At 39.7% G+C, this 27,642-nt stretch overlaps 1 protein-coding gene and 1 non-coding gene across 5 annotated transcripts in view; one reads left to right on the top strand and one right to left on the bottom strand.

The window, feature by feature from the left end:
• The window catches only part of Camk4 (calcium/calmodulin dependent protein kinase IV), a 234,480-nt gene that overhangs the window by 54,870 nt on the left and 151,968 nt on the right, over positions 1–27,642 (top strand). The gene's annotated exons all lie outside the window — the stretch shown is intronic.
• LOC147000238 (U6 spliceosomal RNA) lies at positions 16,177–16,280 on the bottom strand. The gene has a single exon (XR_015046127.1). It is a non-coding gene; the product is annotated as a U6 spliceosomal RNA (small nuclear RNA).

The following is a 27,642-nucleotide window of genomic DNA, read 5'->3' on the forward strand; positions in this document are numbered from 1 at the left end:
GAACCTGGAGCAAATCTTCTCCTTTCTTTGGTAGAGTTTCTAGTCATGATGCTTAGCTCATAGGGAGCCCTCAAGAGTGCATTTGTGTGTTTGTTGATGAATGTATGTACACGTGGATGAATACATTTGTAATTGAGATAATTAGACATGAGGGTCATATATTCTGGGAAGTACGATGAAAATTTTGATTTCTGGATTTTCATAATGCTAAAGAGCTCACTAACATGGAGATTTCAGAAGTAATAGTTTATGGATCTGTGTTGCTTTCTTCCTTCTAGTCTGCCCACTTCCCATCTGTATTTTCTGTAGAGATGATAAACAACTCATAAATACCTATAGTGATATTAAATATTCCCCAAATATGAAGTCACGTGTATTACTATTATAATTGGGAGTAGATTTTACCATTCCAATTTTTAGTGAGGAAACTGCTTGCAAAAAAAAAAAAAAAAAACTGAAAGAAATTGCTCAGTGACATATACCTAATTTGTGCTAGGAAGCTAGATATACATTTAGACTGAAGCATTCATTATATTTTAGAAGTATAATCTAGATACAATAACATCAAGGCTCACAAAAATTTAAGCTTGGCTTAAAGTATTCATGGCATGTACTATGACTGTAATTGCAGATCAGCAATTAGGCAATGTTACATATTTCACTTTTGTAATTAAGGTAATGACTTGGAAGTGTTATAAATAAAATTATTCAAGTATCTCAACAAAATTTTTTAAAATTTCATAAGTTCCAGTTGGAATGAAATAAAATCAATTACTCCAGAAGGAGGCCCTTTATTAGAAGGATGGCGTCATCAATATGTTCAGTCTGTAGGAAACTCTAAAGAGAAGATTTCTTTTTATTGTTTTTAATTATGTGTGTGTGTGTTTAGGTATATACACAGGAGTGCAGGCACCTGTGGAAGCCAAAGACATTTGAACCCCAAGACCTGGTATCATAGGTAGTTGTGAGCCACCCAAAGTAGGTGCTAGGAACCAAAATGAGATCTTCAGCAAGAGGAGTAGGTGTTCTTAATCACTGAACTATCTCTTCAGCTCAAGAGTCTGTAGGCTTTAAAAGAAAGGATCCATGTATATTTTTTAAAGACATAGCATTACTTCTGTGTTTTATACTTGTATATAAATGTAGTATATTAACTACCTGGAATTAAGAAAATTTACTTACCAGGCATATTAGTTATGCTTCAATTGGTATGATAAAACACCATGGTCAAGCCGACTTATAAAAGAAAGAGTTTAATCTGACTTATGGTCCAGAGGGCCAGAGTCTGTGATGGTGGAATCAAAGGCATGGTACCAAGACAAGTAGCTGGAGCTGCAGCTCAAAGCTCACATCCCTGAGAGCTTGCATCTCAATCTGCAAGCAGAGAGAGCATGCTGGAAATGGCATGGATTTTCTGAAACCTCAAAGCCCACCACCTGCACAACCCCTGCAATACGGCACACCAAATCCTTCCCTAATAATTCCACTAACTGGAGACTGTACATTCAGACATAACAGCTTATGGGCCATTCTCATTCAAAGCACCACATAGGGCTATGCATATTCAGTTATTATTTGCCATGATCTACATGCATGGCTCTGGACTTGACCTGGCTGGAATGACTAGGGAATGAAGAAAGGACAGATATATGTGAAGAAAAGCTGGGATCCAGTGGATGTGTTCTGTGTTGGAGAAGCACTAGATGCCTGGAAACTCAGCACATCTGAGTATTTTATATGGCTGAGCAGGGAGTTAGGTTTACCGTTATACCACTGGATGAGGAGAAAGCAGGCTGGTTAATTTCAGTAGGAGAGCTCTTTAGAGGAGCAGTTTCAGGTTGCAGTCATCCGGAAGGAGGAACCTGTGGTTGTTTGTTTCTGCATCTACTGGTTTTGGCTAAATGTCAGTTGTTCATAACATCTGTACTGGAAACAGAGAAAGCCTTTTCTGTTCTCCTGGTCCTGAGGCAGGGGAGGCTTTACCTTCCCACGGGTCTGAGACACTGGAGACCTTGACAAGGCTGTGTTCACATCAGCTGTACACAACCACTGAGAAAGTCATCCACACTCCACAATAGCTGGTGCCTCCTACCTCGCCCCAGTCTGATACACAGCCTAGCTCAGGACACCATGATTTCAATTTAGTCATCTGTGTGTATCTCCTGGATTGACTTTCTAGGAAGGCATGCGTGACTACCATCTAAATCTGTACTTCCCTGAGTCAGAGATCCTAGAAATGGCTGCCTGACTGTGACTCACTTTTCTGTAGGTCCAGACACTCCTCTGATGTTGCGTCTAACTATCTATTATTGTGTATATAAACTATGAAGCTGCTCTCTTGTAAACAGCCACAGTTCTAGCTATGACATCTCATTAGAGTTACCATCTCATACTAATGGCCTAACCACAAGCATGTTTTGTATCTACTTGGGAGTGGTTCAGAAATGGCCACTTTTGTAGCATTCTTAAATGCCATTTACCGAGAATTATACTTCTAAGATTTCAAAGAACTCTGTCCCGTGCCCCAGGAAGAGGAAGTCTTCAGGTTCACAAAAGCTTGTTGATAGCAAAATATAATCTTTATTTTTATATATCTAATTTTAAATTTGACGACATGTAGTAAATCCCTTGAAAGGCATATAGAGTTGCCAAAATCCTTTTGGACACTTTTCTCCGTTCTAGAAAAATCAGCATTTCTTCTTTAGAATTTATCTTCTGATTTTTTACAAATGTGTTTTTTTTATAAAGAGATAAGCACACAGAATATTTAAACTTTGTCTTATGTGTGTTTAACACAATAAAAGTGTTAACAGACACGGCATATTTATTAACGTCTGTGTGCTGTAGATGCTCTGTGTCGAAGCACGAATTCTCAGTTTTAACAGTGTCCAGGTATCTAACATTTAGAAGAAAACTCCTCCCCTGATGGGAACCACGGGGTGTGGCCTCATCCCTCCTTGCTCCTTCCTTTCCTGATGTGGAGATGTGGATATCCTGAGAACACAGTGAAGTCAGCTTCACCTTCCTCTGCCTATGCTCTCTGCTCCTAGACGTTTTCTTGCCTTATCCCTCAGGGTCATTCAAGTCTCCATCTAAAAACGACCCCATCCGAAGCCCCCCGATGTTTCTCTCCATCCCCCATCCTTCCATGCAGTGCCCAGTTCTGGCTGTGCCTGTTTGCCTTAACTGACTTCTTTTACTTCTCTCCTTAATGCTTCCTCCAGCCAGCCAGTGGGAAATAGGTGTTGCTCTTCTGGCTGCTCTCCTGCCCTACAACTTGGTTTTTCTAACTTTTATATTTTGGTATTACTTTTAAAGTAGTTTATCTATTTTATTTTTATTCACAATAACGTATTTGTATTACAATTTTATTTATATTTTATTTATAGCTAGAACACTTTATTTATATTGACAACATGTTTTTATAAGTTCCGTTTTCAGAATTTGTTTGCTGATATATTTTTAGAGCTGAAGAGAGTGGATTATACAGAGTAAACCTCTGTGAAGACCTATATGACTAATATGAAACTTAATTTAGGGACCAGCAAGATGGCATAGCAAGAGAAGATGCTTGTTGGGAAGCCTGATGGTTTGAGTTTGATTCCCACGTGGTAGGAGGGAGTCTCTCAAGTTGTTTTCTGACCCTCATATTCTTGCCTTCTGACCTCATATTCTTGCTGTGGCAAGTGCACCCTGCTCCCCACCCCAGTTAAATGAATAAATGCCTTTTTTTAAAAAAGAAACTTGTGTTTAGCCAATTTAAATTCTCTTTCTGATAGATATTTATGCCATTCTAAAGCCACACTATGATAGGGAATATTCTTACATGTGTATTCATTTACCCACCCACCCCCAACACACACACAACTGATTTGTACAGAGTGGATATCTTGAGAATAGAAATCCTTACAGTACCCTTATTTACAATCCCAATATAAAGGGAAAAATAAATAGCCATCTGTGGTGGTTTGAACATGCTTAGCCCAGTGGCACTATTAGGAGGTGTGGCCTTGTTGGAGGAAGTGTGTCACTGTGGGGGTGGGCTTTGAGAGACCATTCTCCTAGATGCCTGGAAGACAGTTTTCTCCTAGTGGCCTTCAAAATGTAGAACTCTCAGCTACTCCTGCACCATGCCTGCCTGGATGCTGCCATGCTTCTGCCTTGATAATGGATTGAACTCTGAACCTGTGAGCCCCAGTGAGCCAGCCCCAATTAAATGTTGTCCTTACAAGAGTTACCTTGGTCACAGTGTCTCTTCACAGCAGTGGAACCCTGACTAAGGCACCATCCAAATGGTGTGAGTCACGTTGCACTGCCCACCATGGGAGTGCCTCTTCTCCTGCATTCTCAGAAGCATTATGTGAGTGAAGGAAATTTGCAGTTTTTTCTATATTTTTGAGAAACTGATGTGTGTGGTTTCAGGAAAGAAAAGAAAATATGATAGAGTAGTTAGTCACTAATTTCTTCCTTAAGTTTAGTCATTCTCTCTATAAAGGTCACTCACCTAAGCCCAGCACAATCCTGACTGGAACAAAAGATGACAAGTCTCTGTCTATATGTAGCTTCTTCAGCTTTCACCAGTAAGAATAATTGTAGCTCTTCACTTTTTCCTTTAGTGATGACAAGCTATCATTGTATATATTTATATGACAGGATATGATGTTCCGATGCTCACACCATTGTGGAATGATCTTATTGGTAATTGGCATTATCTGTCATTCACATTCGGTTTTACTTTGAAATATGTGATGTGTCACTATGAACTACAGTTTCTGAGGCACTGAGTGGTATAGCTTGCACTGCTGAGTCCACATCACCTCCAGGTTTGCTCTCAGTACACTGCCTGCTTTGTTTAAATGGGAAATGAGTGCTAAGCCTCTATGACTGGATACCATTCTGTCAATATATCGTCTCCTTTAATCAATTATAGTGGTAAATTAAGTTGAAAAACTTAATATTTCAGAAATCATTGCATTTCTGAATTGATCTTTTGTTTTCTTATGACTCCAGTCCCTGATGTTTGAATTATTTATGCATTATAAGGGGACTTAATAACCTTTCATTGTTTCTGTAGTATGGAATTATCTTATCTTTGGAGAGATATAGATATTAACTGTTAAAGTGTATTTTCTTGTGTGTGTGTGTGTGTGTGTGTGTGTGTGTGTGCATTGGTATGTGTGAATGTGTGTACATTCATTTGTATTAATGCATGTGCATGCCACTATACATGTATGGAGGCAGGAGGACAACCTTAGATGTTAGTCATCACCTTCTACCTTGTTTGGGAATGTTTTAATGTGTCTAACACATTTTGTGCCAATTTTGATAATATCTTTTCCTGAACAGATTGAACATTTAATTTTTTATATAATATATTTTGATCATATTCTTCCCAAGTCCTCCCAGATCATCTCACTTTCCTAATCAGCCAACATTATGTTCTCTTCTTCTCTATACAAAATTAAAGAAACAACAAAAAATGAAAACAAGCCAAAATAAATATAATCAATAAGGTAATAACAAAATAAAACAAAAAGTGCACACAAACACACACACAAACACACACACACATGAACACACACAATGGAGCCTATTTGTGTTGGCCAACTAAGCCTGGACATGGGGGCTGGCCTACAGGATTGTTGGCACACCCAGTGACATCCCTTTGGAGAAAACTGATTTTCCCTTGCCCGGCATTTGATTGCAAATAGCTTCTGGGTTATGGGTAAGACTTTGTGTCCACTTCCTGTTTATTGTGCTGAGAGCTTGTTTGAACATGGGTGAGTCTTGTTGGCGCTATCACAGCCTCTGTGAGTTCATATGTGCATCAGTCTCATTGTGTCTCTACCCCATCATACAATTACAGACATTTAAAAAATGTTCCATCTCCTCCTCTTCCTTCTCTCAGTTTGCTGGCCACTTTTGCAGTGTCAGGTATGGATTTTCTATCTATCATGGAGTAGGCTTTCAATTCAATAAAGTGTGACTGGTTACTCTTACAACATCTGTGCCACTATTGCACCAGTCCATCTTACAGACAGGTCTCTGTGGTAGGTGGCAGGGTTTGTAGCTAAGATATTGATGGTTACTGTCTCCCCAACCCCTGCTGTGGCAGCCAAAGTACCTTTTAGCGCCATGAACACAGGTCAATGGGGGCGCAGCTTCTTGTGGGCACCTGTTTAATGTCTCCATTATTGATGACGGAAATAAATGGTGTCTTCAGCAGTAGGGTCTTACCATCAGCTAATGAACGATAACCAATAGCCTGTGATGTTTGGGAGGGTCTTTTATGAGACTCTGAAGTTCCAACAAGATGTCACCTATTCCTGGCACTGGAGGTTTAATTTGGTGGCATAAGATGTCTAGTTGGGGCATTGTCTCCCTCATTATATGATGATGTGGCTTATATTCCTTCCATATATGTATATATTTTAGGAAACTTCTGCAGTAGTGGACTTCCATACAGCATTTCCAAAGACCTAAGTGTTATCTGTCCCTCTCCAGATTCTCTAGAGGCTAAAATGTATCTTGAAAAGCTTTTCAGTGTTGTCCTCATTTTTTTTACAAAACAGTTTTCCTGATTTTTTTTTTTTTTACCAACATAGCTTTTACCTCCTTATTTGCATCCCTTTCCTTTTTAAAATGTAGACTTTCCAAACCATCTGGATTTTATGTAAATACTCCTATTTTTGTGTTGGCAAATAACCTAATTTCTTTTAAATACCAATTTGGCTGGAAAAACACTGACATTGATCAAATCTGAATGGATTTTGGTTGCAAACACTTACCGTTTCTATTCTTCTAGTGGAAGACTTCCAACTTTAACCCACATCTAAACCTGCATTTCACTTTTTGTGATAAGAGGTATCCTCCATTCAGTAACTATAGCCTGTCTTGCAGACCACAATTTTGAGACCATTTTTTATTTCTTTTTCTCTGTATTTCCTTGATATTTCTTCTGTTCTTCTCACTTGTGATTTCACCACTGAATTGTTACTGCATTTTGTAAAAGCTGCAACAAATGCTTATTTACAGTAACCATGTATTTGGCTGATTTCTTTGTCCAGCACTACACATGTTCTGTTTTCCTCTTGCATTCAATTTTTATTTGATTTTAGTGATTCTTTCTTCCTGATGATAACTTAGAATAGTTCATACCTGACAATGTAATTTTGCTTGAGTCCACACTGTACATTGGAAGTTGAATTTTGGTTTCAGAGTAGTGTATTTCACACTTTTAAACTTATGTTTTCACTGCCTACCTCTCTCAGATGTTATTAATGATGCCGTTTAGTTTATTAGCTGATCTGTGCAGCTGGTCTCTATGGTCTCTCCACCTTGGACGATGATGGTCAGCACACACATTTGTGTTTAAAATATGTCTGTCATAGTTTATTCAAGCATGTCCTCCACTCTGTGCAAAGGACTCCTTGTTGCAGACAATGTTAGGAAAAAAATGTTTAAATATGTCTTTATTTTCTTTCTTTTTTTAAGTTTTAATTTATTTTATTTTAAATTTTTTTATTTTTATTTTTTATTTATTCATTCATTTTTATTTATAGGAGTACACTGTAGCTGTCTTCAGACACACACCAGTAGAGTGTTCATCAGATCCCATTACAGATGGTTGTGAGCCACCATGTGGTTGCTGGGAATTGAACTCAGGACCTATGTGAGAGCAGTCAGTGCTCTTAACCTCTGAGTCATCTCTCTAGCCCTTATTTTTTTTATTAGATACTTTATTTACATTTCAAATGTCATCCCCTTTCCTAGTTTCCCCTCCAAAAAACCCCTATCCCCTCCCCTTCCCCTGCTCACCAACCACCCACTCCTACCCTCTGTTTTGGTATTCCCTTACATTGAACCTTCTCTGGACCAACGGCCTCTTCTCCTATTGCCAGTGCCTGACAAATATAGAGGTGGATGCTCTCAGCTAACCATTGGACTGAACACAAGTCCCCAATGGTAGAGCTAGAGAAAGGACCCAAGGAGCTGAAGGGGCTTTCAGTCCCATAGGAGGAACAAAATATGGATCAACCAGTACCCCTCAGAACTCCCAGGGACTAAACCACCAACCAAAGAGTACACATGAAGGGACCCATGGCTCCAGCCTCATATTTTCTTTCAAGACATTTTGAACTTTTAGTTTTAGGGTTTTGTTTGTTTTCTTCTGTGTATTTTAATGGATTCTGGAATACAAGCACAGATGACCCTTGGGCTACTTGATCTCTGCTCATTGGTAGCATGGCCTCTAAAAGCTCTCCTGTCCCTGTAGCCATCTCTCAGTTTATATTTTGTATTCTGTTGTTTAATTATAACAGAATTATAATGGTTTTGGGAGGAGTGGGAACATCAGTGAGTTTTGCTTTTGTTATTTTGATCCTGTCCCTTCTTCTCTACCTTAATATGTACTGTAGACTTTTCTTTCATAAACATTGGTCAGTATCCATGATGTTAAAGCCTGAAGGTTCTTTTCTGGGAGAAAAAAAAAGCTTTAAAAGATTTGTCCTTAGCTGTCTTAAGGGCTTAGTTTCTTTTAGCTTTCAGAGTCTACAAGCAACTTCATCTTAAAATTAAGCATGTGATTGGCTATTACTTTTCCATGAACAGCAGTTTGAGGATTGATCATTTTAAATGAAAACCAACTGCATTTCATTCTGTTCTCCCTGGCATCCACACATTCATGTTGTGCTTTTAAGACAAGTTACATTAATTTTCAGTAAGATATAGGCACAGGGCAGATAAATTCTGAGAAACTAGATCATACACCACAAAGGCTTGACGTTCTTGCATGGTAAGAGGTATTTGAATTCTAGTGATGTTGATTGTGGTTTCTGAAGCCACAGGCGCATAACCCCTCAAAGATGGATTCCAGTAGAAAGTATGTTCTTGGCTTGATCTTGCAGCAGTTGGCCAGAAAACTATCCATTGACTCAAACACTGCTGTGCAGTTATGTTGTGTCATAAAGCATCAGGGTCATCATCCATCACTGAGAACCCCACAGCAGATTTTCTGGGATTACGAGTGGCGTTAAACCCAGCCAATTGCTTGTCACAGTTTCAACAGACTTGTAGACATTTTATCCTCACTTCCCTTGGGAACTTCCTGTGAAAGTTTCCCTTCATAAAGGACATCATTGAGATGGCTCTGAGAGTGAAGAGAGTCCATATCCCCTTGCAGCTGACCTAGATATTGTAATAACAGAGCGCAAGTTCTAATAGCTGATCACGAGTCAGCCACTCCTCCCTTCTGTTTATGTATTATAATTTTTCCTGTGTTGCAACTCTGGCTCCTACACTGCATGGACCATTCCATACATTTCACATCATTATTGATGCTCATAGGATCAAATGATTGTACACCACTTCTTAGCAGTGAGGTCATTAAATCTGCTGAAAGCATAATTTGCATACAAATATAAAAGTTGTGACCCTGGAAACATTTAAATAAAGTGTTAGCGGGCACAATGCTCAGTTATTTCCCAGGCATGATTAACTCATTATCTTAGTATGTGGTGTAACATGGGAAAAGGGAAGCTAATACATGCTAAATTTCCCTTTTTAGAACTTAAAGAAGTAAATTATTCTATTAGTTTCTATTGTAGTAGCTGTAACAATATTTTAATGTATTCCTCAATATGCCTCATTACTAGTAAGATTTTAATATTCTAAAGAGGAGGGTTTTTCCTTTGGCCTACAGACTGAAGAAATGATTCTAGTGCTTTGCGATTGTTCAGGGGAGACTTATGGGGTCACATTGGTGTCACTACAGACCAATAGGCAGCTTCACATACCTGCCTTTGCTTTCAAATGGTCACTGGAATCCATTTTATGGTCGCATTTTGTAGTTATACACAATAATGTGTTTCACTCTGAAATGAAGAAAAAGAATTTGACTGTTTTTTGGTGAGGTTTAAATAATTCTGAGTAATTTGAGGGGAAAACTATTCATAAGTATGAAAGACTGAAATAAGCACAAAGGGACACTTTTTATAACACCGAGTTATACATACACATATATAAAGCACATATGTTCTGTATGTATATGAATTCATATATGTGCATTTATATAATAGACACACACAGACATGTACACACATTGAATTGTTATGTCTATGTAAATACGCAGGTAGCTGAAAGCACTAAGTGTGTGGCACCTGTGCAGTGCACCAGGCAATGTGTGCAGCTCATGAGCACTAAAGGGAGACTGTGCACAGCTGAGTGTACACATGTTTATTTAGCAATTCAGTTTGTTACAGTGAGTCTCAAGGAGAAGGGATTTATGAATGTTTATTTCTTAGCGAGGTTTATTGGGTATCTCTAGTGGATCTTGGCCTCATTCACAGCACAAACTGAAAATTCCTTCTCAGTTCTTTTCTTTCAAAGAAACAGGTGAAAAAAAAATAACCAGCTTAAGTGATCATTGAAAGATCCCAAGATAACCATATAAAATAGTTTTTTCCTTCTGTATGCAAGGGGTTTCTAAAAGGCCTGACAGTGCTGTAAGGATGGCTGATACCAGTGGTAAGATAGTACTGCATTGTGACTTGAGGGGACAATTAGGAAAGGGTTCTAGTGTTTGTACCCCCAAATCACTACCTTAGTATAAATGGCACCCCTCAGAGCCTACAGTACAAGAGACCCATTCAGATAGGAGCATTTGTGCCATTTATCTGAATGAAATCTGGTGTGTTCCATAAATTTTCTTTATCTGAATTAGATTCAGTCATAGTTTGAAATGATTGAATGTTGACCTAAGAACTTAAGGTTGAATAATAAGCTGCTAAGAAAAACACTGCAGCCAGGTAGGGTTAAGCGATGTCTGGGTCTCAGACCCACGAGCTATATAGCTCATTATGAGAAACCATGACTGAGCCACTTAGAAAGATGAGCTCTGTCACCATAGCAACACTAGGACCACTTCTGCAGATCTTAGTGGTTCCTGCCAATCAGCTCCGGCCCTGAACCATCAAATCCACTTACAATGATGCCAGATGCTCCACACTCAAGGATATATATATATATATATATATATATATATATTTATCCAGATGTGCCACAGGCAGAGGAGGTGTAATTTTTTTCTTTGAAAATTCTCTTTTCCTTCTTTATATGATAGAATATATTGCAAAATCTAACTATTCTATTTGGTGTAAAAAAAAAAACAACCAAAAACAAAAAACCACCACTACCACCAACAATTAGCAAACCCCAATTCCTGTTACTAATCAACTGCTTATCTTCTAGAACTCACAAATAACGAATTTTTATACCTAGAGTTTATAGCTTATATTTTTTTGTTGCAGTGAATGTGCACACAAATGCATGAGTGTAGATGTGTGGGGTGTGCATGGGTATTTTGAATGCATTCTCTAATGGGTTTTCAGTGCCTTAGTAGCAGGAGTTGTATACTATTTAGCCTTGTATCCTTATTGCCTACTTACAGAGTCAGAGTTCAGAGTTACAACTTGGAACAGCAAAGATGAGTGGATTAGACAGAACTACTCCTGACGTCAGTTCAGGAGGCAGAAGCGTTCAGTGGTCATAGGAAAATGGAGACTTGAAGAGAAAGAAGACCATGCAGAGCTGAGATCCAGAAGTTTGGAGTGTGAGCTGTCCGTTTCATTTGTGTAGTTTACAAACAGAAGTGGTATTCATAAAGAGCAGCAGAACATGCCCTCCAAGTGTGTATTTTTGTGTATGTTGCTGTGATTCACTAATGGAACGGGCACTCCCAGACATCCCTGTTAGAGTTGGAGGCAGGCAATTGAAACAGATCAAACTTTTGAATGATTCTTCTGATAGAACAGCAGCAGGTGGCAATTTAAAGGATGTCAGGGATAACATCTGATGTAGAGACTATCTTCAGCAAGTCATTATACTGATACAACGCCTTCCGAAGGCAGTGGACAGAGAGGAGCAAACAAATGAAATCATTGAAAGTCATTTTTGTTTGAGACTCAAAACAAGCCTCCCAGTTACGTGACCTACTTACTCACCAGGTTGCAAATGACCTCCAAAGATCTGCCCTTTAATACCCAAGCGTCTTCCCTCTCTAGGGTTGCCTTTTTATAATTAAAGTCTTTACAGATGCTCAAGCACTTTGTAAAGAAAAAGTGAACACTCCCAAAGTCTAAATACAGTTGTTTCTAAGGGAAAGCCAACTGTTCCCTTAAAATTCTAGCTGGATTGACCTAGATCTAGAAATGGAAAGGTTTGCTGAGACGTGGGCAGCCGTGCAAATCTCTGAGATGTGGGTTATTTAAACAGATGGTATCTGTGTCACAGCGAGCTCCATATGCAAGTTGACAGTGAGCAGAACTCTAGGGGAGGCAGGGTGGAGAGGAAGCATAATCTCACAGTGGACCTCTGAGGATTTTAATTAAAACACAGAGTGGAAATTTAGAGTGCTTGGATATACTTCTTCTGAATATTAATTGAATATTAGTATTGGTTGGACTGTTGCTAAGATACCAGCCGCAGGGAGCCCTGGGAAGTTCATGGAGGCTGCTCTTGCTAAGTTTTGAGTGTGACTTGGCCATGCTATCTCTGTAATCACCTATGTGATCAGGAGGGAAATCGTAAGGCAGGGCTGCACTTCACTGTGTCCTTGATGCTGGCCAGGGAGCTAAGGAGTTTCCTTTCTTTGTTGTCTGTGTCACTGCTCTGTAGCTGAGACATTATTTGGCAGATGTCAAGGGACAGAGGATGCCCCACCATCCATGTGCCTGGAAGGCCAGTGATTACTAAGAGAAACATGTTGGACTGTCCTATGGTCTTATTGTAGGAGACATTCCCAGAGTTCAGTTGTCATTCCCTTTCTACCAGTGATAATGGGAAAGCTTACCTTCCTGCCTCTATAGCATAAAAGAGAATAAAGTCCCATTACTATATCCCAATCATTTTTAAATTATATGTATTGATTTTCTGAACATGTAGGTAAGGGAGTGAGCATGCACATGCTATTAACATGGAAAGGTCAAAGGGTGACTTGCAGGAATCTGTCTTGTCTCTCTTTCCACAGTGAATTCTGGGGGTTGAACTCAGGTGGTAAGTCTTAACTGCCCGCGTCTTTATTTCTTGAGCCATCTTGCCAGCTTCTATATTCCAACCTTAACTGACACAGTATATAGAATAAAGTAGAGCAACTTCCTGCTTCTTTCCCCATCTGTGTTTAACCTTACATAATCATTCTTTCTGAATTGTAAAGCACACATGCCATTTATCTTTCCATAGGAGGAAGATGAAAGTGTTTCATAAGGAAAGAGTAAGTCTCCCATTATGTAACCCCAGGGAACCCCATTGGAAAATGCGAAGAGTGAGATGTATACTTAAGACTTTCATCTGAGGAGACAAATTGATAAGGCTTCACAGTATATTAATGACTAACATAGGAACTCATGGCACTTAAAATTTTCAGCACACACAAAAAGAAATTTGTAAAAGCAAATTTTAACACAGAAGGGGTAGAGCTCCTGATGTCCCACCCCTAGACGAGGAGTAAATGCCAGCCGATGGTTGCTTCAGGAAGAAAACTCACTTTTCTTCGGGGCATGGCCACCAGCTTTTGCCCTTGTCCCAGTAGGTGACTATACCCATGTGCATATGGTTGGCACTAACTGGATTCAATGCGTTATGAATGAATAAACAATGAACGATTTCTAAGGGAGCACGTGATGGGCTAGAGGGAGGACCCAGTGGCTAAGAGCTCATATTCCTTTTCCAGAGGTATTGATTCTTACTTAGCACCCACATTAGGTACTCATAGCCACCTAGAACTCAAGTTTTAGGGGATCTAACATGATTCTCTGGCCTATACTGCACGTGCTGGGCATAAACTCATGCAGGCATTACATATACATAAATAAAAATGAATAAGTGAAACTTTAAACTCTGAAAACATGACGTTGGGAGGGAAATGTTGGGGGTGGTTGGAGGAGGATCAGAGAGGATGAGTAGGGGTTACATATGATCAGGATCCATTGTACACATGTATAGAGATTTCAAAAACAATAAATAAAAAGTGTTATTAGAAAAAGATTAGGTGAAAGAAAGAATGGATATTTCTCACAAACTGCTGATTATAAGAAAATTTCTGTTATCAGGGCAACACATTTATTACATTTTCTTCCTCATTTCAATTTTCCTTCAAAGGGGACAAGGCTAATAGGGCTATTTGTCTAGTACCACTGGGTCACAGATAGGAAGATGGGTAATCAAGTCGATGTGTGATTATATGTGGCATTTAAATACAATTATTTATATACTTTTCTAATTATGTGGCTTTGAAATTTAAGTTTCAAGTTTGTAGCTTAGTGTGGAAAATGAAAAAATTTTAACTACAATGCTAAAAGAAGTAGTTCATCAACTGTTTAGTGATATTTGCCTATGTGTGCAGTTTGCTTCTCATCAGTTTCCTCCCAGGATTCAGGAATCATTGCCAAAGAGGGAGCAGAAAGATGATACGAGCCAAAGGGGGTAGGTGACTACAGCGAGACAGGTTTCAGAACACCCAGATAGTTGCTAGTATGAACTCACATGAGCTGTGATAGCGTGCAAGACACACCTGCACAGGAGCAAGTCAGACAAGATGGACCGGGCAGGTGGTCATGAAGTCTAGCTTGAGGAGAGATTGGTAATTGATGACTGGGAGAGGGAGGGTCGTTGTTTTCAAGAATGTGGCCCCTGAAAGACGACCTATGCTCTATTAAATGACCCCACAACTGTACATCTGATGGCAATTTCGAGTGGACAAACAGACAGCCATGATGTTGGGAGAGAGTAGTGGTGTAGGAAACAGAGAAGAAATTAGAGAAAATCAGGGGTGGGCATGATCAATACACATTGTACACATGTACAAAATTCTCAAAAAATAAAGAGAACTATTCTTCATATTTGATAACCTTTTCTTCCTGCACATGTGCCTTAACTAATGATTGCCCAAAATGAACATGAAATGTCTTTATTTTCTCTTTAAGACATAGGAAGATATTTCCCAAGTGTTTGAATGTCACTAAAAGTTGTATGCACATAGATGGAGTTATGGAGTTAAAATATTAATTATCAGCAAACATTTCACACAAAAGAAGCTGCCCTGTGTGTGTGTGTGTGTATGTATGTATGTATATATATGTGTGTGTGTGTGTGTGTATACATATATATATATATAACTTGACTACAATTACTACTTTGTCAATTTCAAAAATATATTTACAAATTATGGAAAATAAAAAATAAAACAATCTTACCTAACAGCCTAAACATATGTATAAATCTAACTGATACCCTTAAGACAGTATTCTATATTTCTAGATTTTGATTCTCTTACCTATCCTAGCCCAGTTAATTTCTGTAATTACGTTAAATCGTTCAGTTCATTTTAAAATATCTACAAGTTCTTATATACGTGGCCACAAAACTGTGTGGCAAGAACTTGAGCTGGCCTTTTGTTTTTGTAATGACCTTTTGTATCAACCCTGTGCTTCTGGTTTCTATCCTTGTGATTTCCTGGGTTTCAAACATATTTAATTCATCAGCATTATCATATTCAGTTAGAAAGAACTGCTGCTCATTTAATTGACAATTTTATTAAAAGAAGTCTTTCTGACTTGTCTTAGATGCAGATTTTTTTTTGTCACATTGTTCTGTGTATATAGGAAGGAAAACGTTAGGATACGTCTGGAAAGCTCTTCGCACTCATGGTTAAGTTGTGCTGGAAACACTGCTTGATTGAGTTGATTGAATTGCTAATGCTCATCTTTCATCTTGAGTCATCATCCTGTGAGCTGTCAAGGTACTGATGAATGAGCATCCTGCAAAGGATGCTCCAGCAGTGTCTTCCAAGCTTCTCCTGTGCATGGCACTCACGTTCCTGCTCTCATCTGCTCGATGGGCCCGGAGATGTGCATACCAGTCTTCAGTTTGCCTTTAGTGTTTGTTCCTGCTCCTTTTAATGGTCTTCTTAGGCTGTGCTGGATACAGCAGTGCATGGCTGGAGTTGGCTGAGTGTGCTACCAGAGGCAACAACCATCTTTCCCGACAAAGGATATTGCTCTGACCTGGAACTTTCTTTCTAGCAATGGCATCCATTGAGCTCATGGCAATCTTCCTGCCTCAGCACCATGTGTACTGGGATGACAGATGTGAGTGATAATACCTGACAAGTCTGTAGCACTTAAGACAGTGGAATGCTTCACTATCTTTTATGTCATCTCTAGTCAGTGGCTGTGCTAATCTCTCCATCATTCCCGTTTTAGTACATGTGCCACAGAAGCAAGCACATCTGTGACATTCTTTTTATTTAATCAAAAAACATTTAATTTTATTAATTTTAAATTTATTTTTTTATTCGCTTTGCAACCAAATATCCCCTCGTACAAATTCTCCCCCCATTCTACCCCTCTGGGTGTCACACACATACTCTTCCCCTCATATCAAGTTGCTGTGGGGCTAGGCATATCCTCTCCCACTGAGGCCAAACAAGGCAGTCCATTTTGGGGTCTGGATCTATAGGCAAACAGGCAACAGGTTTAGGGATAGCCCCTGCTCCAGTTTTTTGGGGACCAGCATGAAGACCAAGTTTTCATCTGCTACATATATGCAGGCAGCCTAGGTCCAGCCTGTGCTCACTCTTTGGTTGGCGATTCAGTCTCTGGGAGCTCACAGGGGTCCACATGAGTTGAGTCTATTGGTCTTTCTGTGAGATCCCTGTCCTCTTTGGGCCCCGAAATCCTTTTTCCAACTTTTCCAGTGGCCTCCTGGAGCTACGTCTAATGTTTAGGTGTGAGTCTCTGCATCTCTTTCCATTGGCTGCTGGGTGGAGCTTCTTAGAGAACAGTTTCACTAGGTTCCTGTCTGCAAGCATGACAGAGCATCATCCATAGTGTCAGGGACTGGTGCTTGCCCATGGGATGGGTCTCAAGTTGGGTCAGTTATTGGCTGGCCATCTGCTCAGTCTCTGCTAGATATTTGTCCCTGCATATCATGTACACAAGGCACATTTTGTGTCAAAGGCTTTGTGGGTGGGTTGCTGTCCTTATCCCTCCTGCCAAAGTGGCTACTTCAGGATAAGTCTCTCTCACTGCTATAAGTCTCAGCTAGAGTCACATGCATAGACTTTCTGAAGCCTTCTTCCAATCCAGGTCTAGAGATTGGTACATTCCCCTCCCCCGCCAATTTCCCTTCTCTCTCCCTTGCTCTCCCTGCATATGGTCTCTACCCCCTCCTCTGCTCCTCTCCACATCCCCTGTTCTATCCAGTTCCCTCCTTTCATAGACCTCTAATGTCTATTTTGTCTCCTATTTTCTCTTCTGAGAAAAATTCAAACATTCTCCATTGGGCCTTCCTTGTTATTTTGGCTTCTTTGAGTCTGTTAATTATAGCATGGTTATCCTGTATTTTATGACTAATATCCACTTATCAATGAGTACATGCCATGCATGTCCTTTTGGGTTACCTCACTCAGGATGATATTTTCTAGTTCTATCTATTTGCCTGTGAAATTCATGATGTCCTGTTTAATGCCTGAATACTATTCCACTGTGTAAATGAACCAGATATTCTTTATCCGTTCTTCAGTTGAGAGACATTTAGGTTGTTTTCAATTTCTGGCTATTACAAATAAAGATGCTATGAACATAGTTGAGCAAATAAAAAACTCAAAGAACAGCATATGCTGGTGAGGATGTGGAGCAAGGGGAATACTCCTCCACTGCTGGTGGGAGTGCAAACTTGTACAGCCACTCTGGAACTCAAGTTGGTAGTATGTTAGAAGACGGGGAATAGTTCTACCTCAAGACCCAGCTATACCATTCCTGGGTATATACCAAAAGGATGCTCCACCATCCCACAAGGACATCTGTGACATTCTTAAATGGTGATGGGATCATGTCTGTTGTGTAGGCAACTGCAATCCTATGATGGTATTCATTGTGAAAAAACAGTCCACTTTATGTAGCTCATATAGATCAAAATGGAAAAAAAATCTTGAAATTGGTAAAATATAGTTCTTTATTTCAATTGATAAATAGTTCTCTATTTACAAATAACATAACAGTTAACTCCCATTTTTCTATTTAAATTGTTTCTTTTTTGCCACCTCATTTCACAAGACAAGTTTTTGTATGTGAATTGTGTCATATTTGCAGTATGTATTTGTAAATAGATGTAATATTGTAAATACAAGTAAACTTTAATGTGTAATTGAAACAAATCTATAATAACAAGGCAGCTATTGAGCGAAAGTTACAGGCTACCCTGATTTAAACATGATATTTCCATGGGAAGCCATTGAAATAGCTTCTAAACTTACCAAAAAAAAAAACCATTACACTGAAAGTTTAAGAGCTGATAGCAACACATATTGCGTATTTGACTTTGTCATTTTTTTCACATATATAAAAATGGATTTAATCAAATGTACATCAGTTGATTTGTTAAATCAAGATACTTTTGTATGGGTAATCTGATATTGGAAGTCCAGTGACAGGAGAATTATAATAATGACCCAGTAATCAGCAGGAGTTACAGTTTCTTCCTCATCGCTCCTGCCCATTGGCTCCTTTCCTGTGCCTGACTTGTCATCTCAGCTTTGGCTTCTTAACCAGATGGCTCAGTGAGGACTTCAAACAAGACACAGCCACAAGCCTTGTCTACATGGGAGCTAAGTGTCCCTCACACCTTTGCTGGCTGAACTCCCTACTTGCACCCAATGAGGAGAGCTGTGGAGAATTAAGGGCTAGCAATGAGTCCGAAAGCACCCAAGGAAGTGGGCATTGTCATTTCTTTTGCCTGGTGTTATTGTCCTTAATTTGCAAGTTGAACCTTCTTGTCCTTTCCTAGGATTGATTGTTAACAAGTATGCAGTCAGACTTGTGTCACTGCCACCTAAATCATGACAACTTTCCTCACAAAATTCACATAGAACCTGTTTATACATCAATAGGTGTTATTGTTGGGTCTTACGTTCTTCTGTAACATTTTCCACAATGATAGACATGGAATGTTGGCCACTGAAATAATTATAGTTTTTTTTTTGTTGTTTTTTAATGGAACATAAAAATGAAGCCTACTCCACAGAACAAACAAACCAACCCCCCCCCCAAAAAAAAAGCCAAACCAAAAAAAACCCTAAAAACCAATTGACCAAACAAAGGAAGAAAGAAACAAAACCCTTTTTAACTGATCATAGCACAACAAAAAGAAAATGGAAAAACACTATTGCAGAAGGCATAGGAAGACAGATGCCACTGAATAGTTTATGTTTATATTTGATTTTGGAGATGAAACAAGCACACACACACACACACACACACTCACACATACACACTCATACATACACTCACTCACACACACGCTCACACACACACACGCTCACACACACTCTCACACATACACTCACACACATACACTCTCACACACACACACTCACACACACACTCACACACACACATATGCACACCTGTGTATGCACACACGCATTATCTCTCCTAGGCTATCCAGGTATCTCTGAGCATTAGTCATGTTGCTTAGTTTATACTTTCAAGTCTCTGGTATGCTGATGTGATTCAGAAGTCACCAGTATTATTTAATGGGAATCAGAATGTTGTAGCATTTTAGCAACTTAATTGCACTCAACAGCATAATGTATCACATGCTATTAGCAAGATGATACCTATTAGCTTTTCTAATTTTTTTCTGTAAACACACTTAAAATTGTTGCCAAAATTGAGGTTTCTGTGACTATTGATACTACCCACTGTGCTGTTAGCCTAGCTGTGTGTGTGTGTATGTGTGTGTGAGTGTGTGTGTATGTGTGAGTGTGTGTGTGTGTTTGTGTGTATGTGTTTGTGGTGTGAGTGTGAGTGTGTGTGTGTGAGTGTGTGTGTGTTTGTGTGTGTGAGTGTGTGTGTGGGGGTTGTGTGTGTGTGTTTGTGTGTGTGTGTGTATAGGTGATTTCTCTTTCCCTCCCTTTGTGCCTTTATTCCTACAACCTGTCTCCTTCAAGCCCCCCTTTCCTCCTTTTCCTTTTACCCATTGCATACTTTGCAAAAACTATTTATCCAGAGATATTTGGAGAATCACAGGTAGTTCAGTCTTATTTCTGTGTTGAAACAATGACTAATTGGTAGGGATACGTGTATCATTTTGTAAGAGTGGGCTTACAGAACCTTTGATATATTTAGATTTTGTAAAATGTTAGGTATCTCAGGTCCATAGAGAGTAAAAACCTCTGTACTTTACTGCCTTCTTCTGAGAAGTGTAATTGGCAAGAAGGGAAAAGTTTAAGTATTTCTCTGAGTGGCCCATGGACAGCGACGAACCAGAGAGACAAGTTAAGATAGAAAGGAGGCAGCAGCTTTTGGGATAGTCACCACTCCAGTTGGCCTTGTCTGGCCTCAGTGGAAGAGGAAGCCTCTAGCCTCTGAGAGACTTGATGTGCCAGGTGGGGGGCCCACCTGCTCAGAGGAGAAGGGGAGGGAGGGTTAGGAGAAGGATTGTGGGAGGGGTGACCAGGAGGGGGCAGTGAGCTGGATGTAAAGTGACTACATCAAAAAATTAAATTAAAATGAAAGATAGAAAGGAGGTAATATGGAACTGGGCAGTTTGAACAGTGTCCAGAAGACATGAGCAAGAACAGCCACGACTAAGCTGATTAATGTTTCAATAGAAAATAGCTTCACGTGGGAGTTTGTATGAGGTACTGAGTCCTGTTTAGTGTATGTATTTGGTTTTAAATGTAAATATGTCATTGATAATAGGAATTGTTAGAGATGAGAAAAAATTTACATTTTATACATACTTAGGAGAGTGAGGGTCATTGTTTTGACTTTTTGTCAAAATATGAACACATCTGCACTTGCTTGTATATTCTATTGTCTTTAAAATTTATACAACAAATATTTAGATTCGTGTTTGATCGCACTGTTATTAAGGTCAAAATATGGCTATCTCTTATAGAGAAATCAATAAAAATTTTTATGGCTCTTTTATTGTAAGACACATGGATATAGAAAATGATACAAAATATAGACCGACTTTCCAATGAAATCTTGTAGGGAAAACCACCACCCGGGAGGAGAAACGGGGAGTGAGGCATGCCCAGAGACTCTGGCAGGCCTTTTCCCAGTCACATGCCTTTCTCTGTCTGATAATCAACTTCCTTGCTTTGCTGTGTTTCATGTCTTTGCTGAGCATACAGTCTTAAATAATGTCGTTTAGTTCTGCCTGTTTTGAATTTCATATGAATTGGATTATACAGAGTATATTATTTTGGTCTGTTTCTTTCCCTCAAATTAAGTTTTTAAGATTTATTTGCTTTGGGGGGGGTCTTGGTATCCATTTGTTTTTATCATTATATGGTATTATCTTGTGGAAGTAAGCCGTAAGCCGTGATTGATCTTTCACTTTGATGATGGACATCTGGATTGTTTCCAGATTTTGTTTTGTTTATACTAAGGCTTCCTTTGGTTGTTGTTAAGTGTTAGGTTTTGGTATTTTTCAGAATCTCACTGAGAGATCTCGCCCGGGATGGTCTCAAACCCAAGGTCCTCTGCCTAAACCTCTTGAGTGCCAGGAGTATAGGTGTGTTCCTCCAACCCTGGCTTGTTTCCAGATTTGTATACAAACAATGATGTGCTAAACACCTTGTTTGTAACTAGAAGTGTGTGTGCAAAGGTTTCTAGTAAGATTGATCTTCACAAGGGATACACATTGTAACTTTACTGGTTGTGTTTTTTCCTTATTTATACACACACACACACACATCTACAGGGTATGAAAGTCTTCATAGTTCTGCATAATTGTTTACTAATTTTATTCTTGTGTTTTCGGGAAGGCATGGTGTTGAAGCCAGAAGTCTACATTAGGATGCCTTTTTTATTCCTTGCTCTGTGCTGCCCTTTTAGACAGGGTTTCTCACTGAACCTGGCACTTGGTGGTTCAGCCAGGCTATTTGGCCAGCCCAGTCCCTGGATCTGTCTAGCACTGAGCCCCAAATGCTGGGCTTACACAGACACTCAGCTGCTCATGTAGGTGCTAGGGACCCAGACTTTTGCAACAAGGCATTTATCTACTGAGCTGTCTCCAACTGCACAAATTAAGAATCATTTTCATTTGTTTGTTTTTGTGGTACTGGAGTCTGAACCTAGAACACTGCATGGCTAGGCAAGTGGTTCATATCCCACAACCATAAGTGAAAGCATTTGAAGTTTTCCCTCACATTTTCATTTCAGTGTAGAAATGTAAATTTCTCTGGTTATTACCAGTTGAATGCCATTCCATGTGTGTTTTGCCCATTTAGAGTCTTCTTTTGTAATGACATATATTAAGGACATTTGCCTACTTTCCTGTTGTAGTGTGTGCTTTGTGTTGGTTTGTAAAAGTATTCCGGTTACCACCTTTCCTTGTCTTCATTGCCCTCAGCAGAGAATAGGCGAGGACTGCTCTGCTGATCCTTTGGTAAGGATTAAGATCCCCAGGGGGGGAAAAAAAAAGCAGAGAGGGCTAGACCCTGGCTGCATGATGTATCGCTGAGTGGGTGCCACTAGGTGGAGACTCAGAGAATTGTTCTTCATGAACAATGATCTCCCTTTCCTGACCTCAGTGAAGGAGAATGGGGACACACCTGTCAGTGCCTGCCTGCTGTTGGTCTATCAGTAGGCTGTTAACTACCTCACATTTCCAGGCTCGGTGTAGGTGAATCCTGGATGGGCCTTGCTCGTGGTCAGAAGGAAGACAGCCTGGATTGCCCCACACTCTGGCTCCTCCATCATTACTATATAGCTTCAGAAGAAAGCAGTTCCTTTGGGATGGTGCCCCCACCCCAGCAAGGAGGTCCCTGTCTGGCACCCCTGGGAGCTAAAATAATATTTCTCTAAGATTTATGCAAAAGCAAACACATAAAACTAAGAGGAATGCATATGAAGATTTAAGTTCTATCATGAAATTTGGATGTATGTAGCCCAAATGTCATTTAAATTAAGGAAATGTCACTTGTCTCCTTATGCTCCCCCAGTAAACTCTAAAGAATGAATCTCAAAATTCATGTTCCTGTGGTCTGTGTACAAATAACATTAACAATTATATGTAAAATAAGCTTTAAAACCCAGATAGTCCCTCGTGCTTCTGTCAGATAGAGAGCTGCCTTGGATGGCGTTACTGGATGGATGGTGTGTTCATTATTTGTTCAACAGTTAATGGCACTTTGCAAATTGTCACTGAGCAGTGTAGCCTCTCTTAGATTTGTCCCTCCATGCTTTTATGAATCCAAGGATGGATACTGTGTCAAGAGTGGAAGAATAGCAACCGGAGGAGAAATAATCACTGGTTCACCCCCTTATAATCTTGGTTCTTTTTTGGTATTCAGAGACATATTGCATTCATTTTATTTAATATAACCAAAAAAGCAGGGGCAGATTTTAGTCTCTCTAATGTTTCTATAATACTCGTAAGCCCTCTGCATTTTCTGAAGTTTCTCTTAAGATGTTTTAAGCCACATGTAAAACCTTGCTTCCTTAGAATGTTCTTTCCTTATCTGCTCCTGGATTGTAGTTTTCATATGTCTCTTGAAAGCATGGTATTGTACATGGATACTGTATAAATGTTACAGAAATGTGTCAGTATTTGTGCTTAAGACAAAAACCATGAACGCTGGAATGGAAAGGCTCCCCCCCCCAATACATTAAAATCTGTAATTTGCGGGGAATTCCGAGCCGTGTATTGGCAGTGGGGTTTGCTCCTCTCACACTGCAATGGCACAGCCTCAGTCATGCTGTGACCGGGTCAGCACACTGAGTCAGTGTGACAATGGCAGCAAGGACACTGTTTCCTCACAGCTGTGTCCATGATGTCACCCTCCACGATGTGTTACAGTGTAGCTGAAGCATGATGGCCTTCAGTAAAGTCCATATCAATGTTACGACTGAATTCTGAATTTCCATTAAAATTTATGTTTCCAAACTGAACAGGAGCCGCAGATTGTTAACAAATAAAACACTGTTATATAAGTGCTCATGTGTGATGGTGTGTATGTCTATGAGAGAGAGAAGGGAGGGTTAGAGAGAGGGATGGAGGGAGAGAGAGACAGAGAGCCCTAGGGAGTGAAGTAAAAGCCCTCTCTGCTCAAATGTTACAGCAGGACTTTGAATATGTGAACCTGAGGGTGCAACTTCAATGATAGAACACTAACCTGTCACGTGTGAAGCTCTGGGTTCAATCCCCAACACTGTGGAGAAAAGGAAACAAAACTGAACACACACACACACACACACACACACACACACACACACACACACACCAGCCCCCCCCCCCAAATAATCCTTTCTATTTGGACTGAAGATTTAGCTCAGTGATAAAATACTTGCCAGCAAATTTCTGGGTTCCACACCCAGCATCACTACATATGTACACACACACACACACACACACACACACACACACACGTATTCTTTGCCTTAAGTACAGTATGGAAATGCTAGATTAACACTTAGCTTAGGTTTTTATAAGTTTAATTTATAAGATACTTTTGAAATATCTCTCTCTTTTTAACTTTCTGCCAAGACATGTTTTACCTCCCATATTTTTCCTTTTTACTGAAAATACTCTTTTCTCATACAGTATATCTTGATTACAGTTCCCCTTCTCTCTACTCCAGGTTCCTCCCCACCTTCCCTCCCATCCATATCTACTCCTTTTCTGACTCTCATTAGAAAAGAGAAGGCTTCTAAAAGCTGACAATAAAGCATTGCACATTAAAGTATAATAAGATGAAACAAAACCCATCACTTTGAAATATCTTTATAAAAATATTTTTATGGCACTTAAGCATGACTGTGGCAACCCACCTGCCTTTAAAGAGATGCTAAGGCCTCGTGTCAAAGCCCACTGGTGCCCTGGTGTGTCCTCTAATGAGGGTTTAGCGCTAATCTCAGGGTGCATACATCTTAAGATTATAAAACACCAAGGTTTATGAAGATGATGCTGCGACCACTAAACTATGAACAATGTATTGAACTTATATAATGTATTTTGAATATAAAAGTTTAAAAGATTTGTCTGCTTACGTTTTGGTTTGTGGATAAGTCTGTAAATTTTTTTTTAAAAAATGGTGACAGAGATTTTTATAAATATACAACTTTAAATGTCTTAACTATTTAAATCCCAAATGGGTTCTATTAGGGCCACTGTGGCTCTGGCTGTCCACTGTAATTCTTCATGATAATTCTCCCAGACCTTACTCCTGTTTTTCTCTCCAGTGTAAGTTCAAACTATAGCTGGGAGTCAGGCTATGTACAAGTTAACCTACCCATGGGGCAATGAGACAGTGCCAGAAACAGCAAGTGTCCTTTAAACTGCCATCGGTCTCTGTGGGTCCTCCCATGTTGAAAATACCTCACTTATATACATCGCTTTGCTCACTTCTTGACCTAAAGATGGGGACACCATAGTCTGTCACTGTCATCGCAAAGAAAATGGATGGGAATTTTGCTTCACATTAAATTCAAGAGTTCTAGACATGAAATGGCCCTGAAGAACTTTGTCAAGTTGGTATCAGTGAAAATCATAATCAAGACAGTGTGCGGACTGAGACCACTTCAGGTTTGCCCATATATGTTTTCTGCAATAAGCATATACGGATTAAGGTGGCGCTCTTGTGGAGTTATGGCTTCAGGAGCATGTATGGGAAAGGACACAGTTTCTATTTGTTTTAAAGTATAGCACAGGAACTTCCTGCTGGAGGGCATCTGCAGTGTTCTGGAACATTCCGGCACCAGGCTCCTACTTCTTCCACCCTTACTCTGGTTGACCACGAGGGAGAAGATGTGCCTTTGAGCCAACAGTTTTTCAGGATGCCTGTTTGCCATAGTATATTTGGAAAGAAGGTGAAGCACATGGTTGGAATTCGAAATTCTGGGTCTGTTACGAGTCTTTGAGTACCGTGTGGTCAGTTACAGATTCCGTCAGAGAAGAATTTCTTTTTATTTATTTTTTTATTAATAACAGATACATGGTAGTAGGCCTGCATAGCTCCTTTTATTTGGAGCTAAAAAGAAAATTACATAATTCACAGAACAGTCCTTTTTCTAGCAACTGACAGCACCCTGGCTGTGTGTCAACAGCCCACCTTCACCCCCTGGAGTTTGGCAAATACCAGTGTGTTTATTGGCTATGCAGGGGACAGGAGCATCTGGCAGCTAGACACAAGCTTCCTCTCCGGGAAACCAGACTTCCCTTCAGGAAGTATTGGGAAGTCTAGAAGTCCAAGAAAGACAATTCCCTCACAATCATTGTGACATTCAATTCCTCAGAAGGGCTGACAAGACAATTTTCATTGATAATAGCTTTCTTTCTTTAAGGCGTCTTATCCAGAATTTGTGGGTCATAAAATCATTTCAAAGTAATCCTTCTTAACTCACAGAATCAACTAGCCTGGGCTCAGAGGGGCTCACAGAGACTGAAGCAACAACAATCAAGGAGCCTGTGTGGTCAGACTTAGGCCCTCTGCCTATGTTAGGGTGTGTAGCTTGGTCTTCTTGTGGGACTCCTAACAGTGGAAGCAGGCACTGTCTCTAACTTTCTGCCTGCTTTTGGGACCCTTTCCCTCATACTGTGTTGCCTCATCCAGCCTTACCATGGGGGTATGTGCTTAGTCTTATTGAAACTTACATTTGATTGCTATCCCTGGGAAGCCTGGCCTTCGAAGGGAAAGGAGGAGGGGTAGATGGGGAGGGAGGAGGGGAAACTGAGCGAAGAGGAGCGAGGGGAAACCGTGCTCAGGATCTAACATGTGAGAGAAATATATATATATATTTAATTTAAATATATATATTAAATATATATAAATAAATATATATTTTTAATTTAAAAAGATCTTTTAGTGTGTGTGTGTGTGTGTGTGTGTGTGTGTGTGTGTGTGTACATGCTTATCTGTCATGGTGTTCATGTTGAGGTTAGAGGACAAACAGGCAGGAGTCTATTCTCTTTTTTGACCGTGTAGGTCTTCTCTCTAATGGGTCAAACTCAGGTCATCAGGCTTGGAGCCATGTGCTTTTAACCTCTAAACCACGTTTGTTGGCCTCCTTCAAATCTCTTCTTTTGGGGGCAGATAATGAAGTCTAACCTTTGCAGTCAGTTGCTTTTAATCGGCATTGGTTCTCTCTTTGTTTTCTGTGATTGGCTTATCAAATGAGTGTCTTTTGCAAAAGATAATTTGTCAAATATATATACAGTAATAGTGTATATTAATATAGTTAAATAAATAATCTATGGGTGGAGAGAAGTTGAGCCAGTGCAAACATTTATGTGCCCCTATTGAGTGTGAGTTTCAAATAAATGGTACATTCCCTCATATTGGCTCTGTGAGGAAACAAATCTAAGGCCTTGGACATTTTGTTAGATGATGAGTCTAATGGTTTCAGGATGGGGCAGTCCCGATTCAGCAGGCAATCCTAGAGCTGTACAAAATACCCACTGGATAAGGGCTTGTTTAGTTCTGAATCTTTATATATTAGATGTAGATAGTGGATGTGGCATGAACAGAGCAAAGGGTTGTATTTAGTGAAACTTTGTACACTTATAAAGCCAAGACCTCCAATTCTTATAGTTACTGAAGTTCGAAATAATATCCTACATTTGGTTGCTTCT

This window comes from Mus caroli, unplaced genomic scaffold (assembly GCF_978045245.1).
Source record: "Mus caroli unplaced genomic scaffold, Mus_caroli_1 scaffold_19, whole genome shotgun sequence".
NCBI classification, from domain to species: domain Eukaryota; kingdom Metazoa; phylum Chordata; class Mammalia; order Rodentia; family Muridae; genus Mus; species Mus caroli.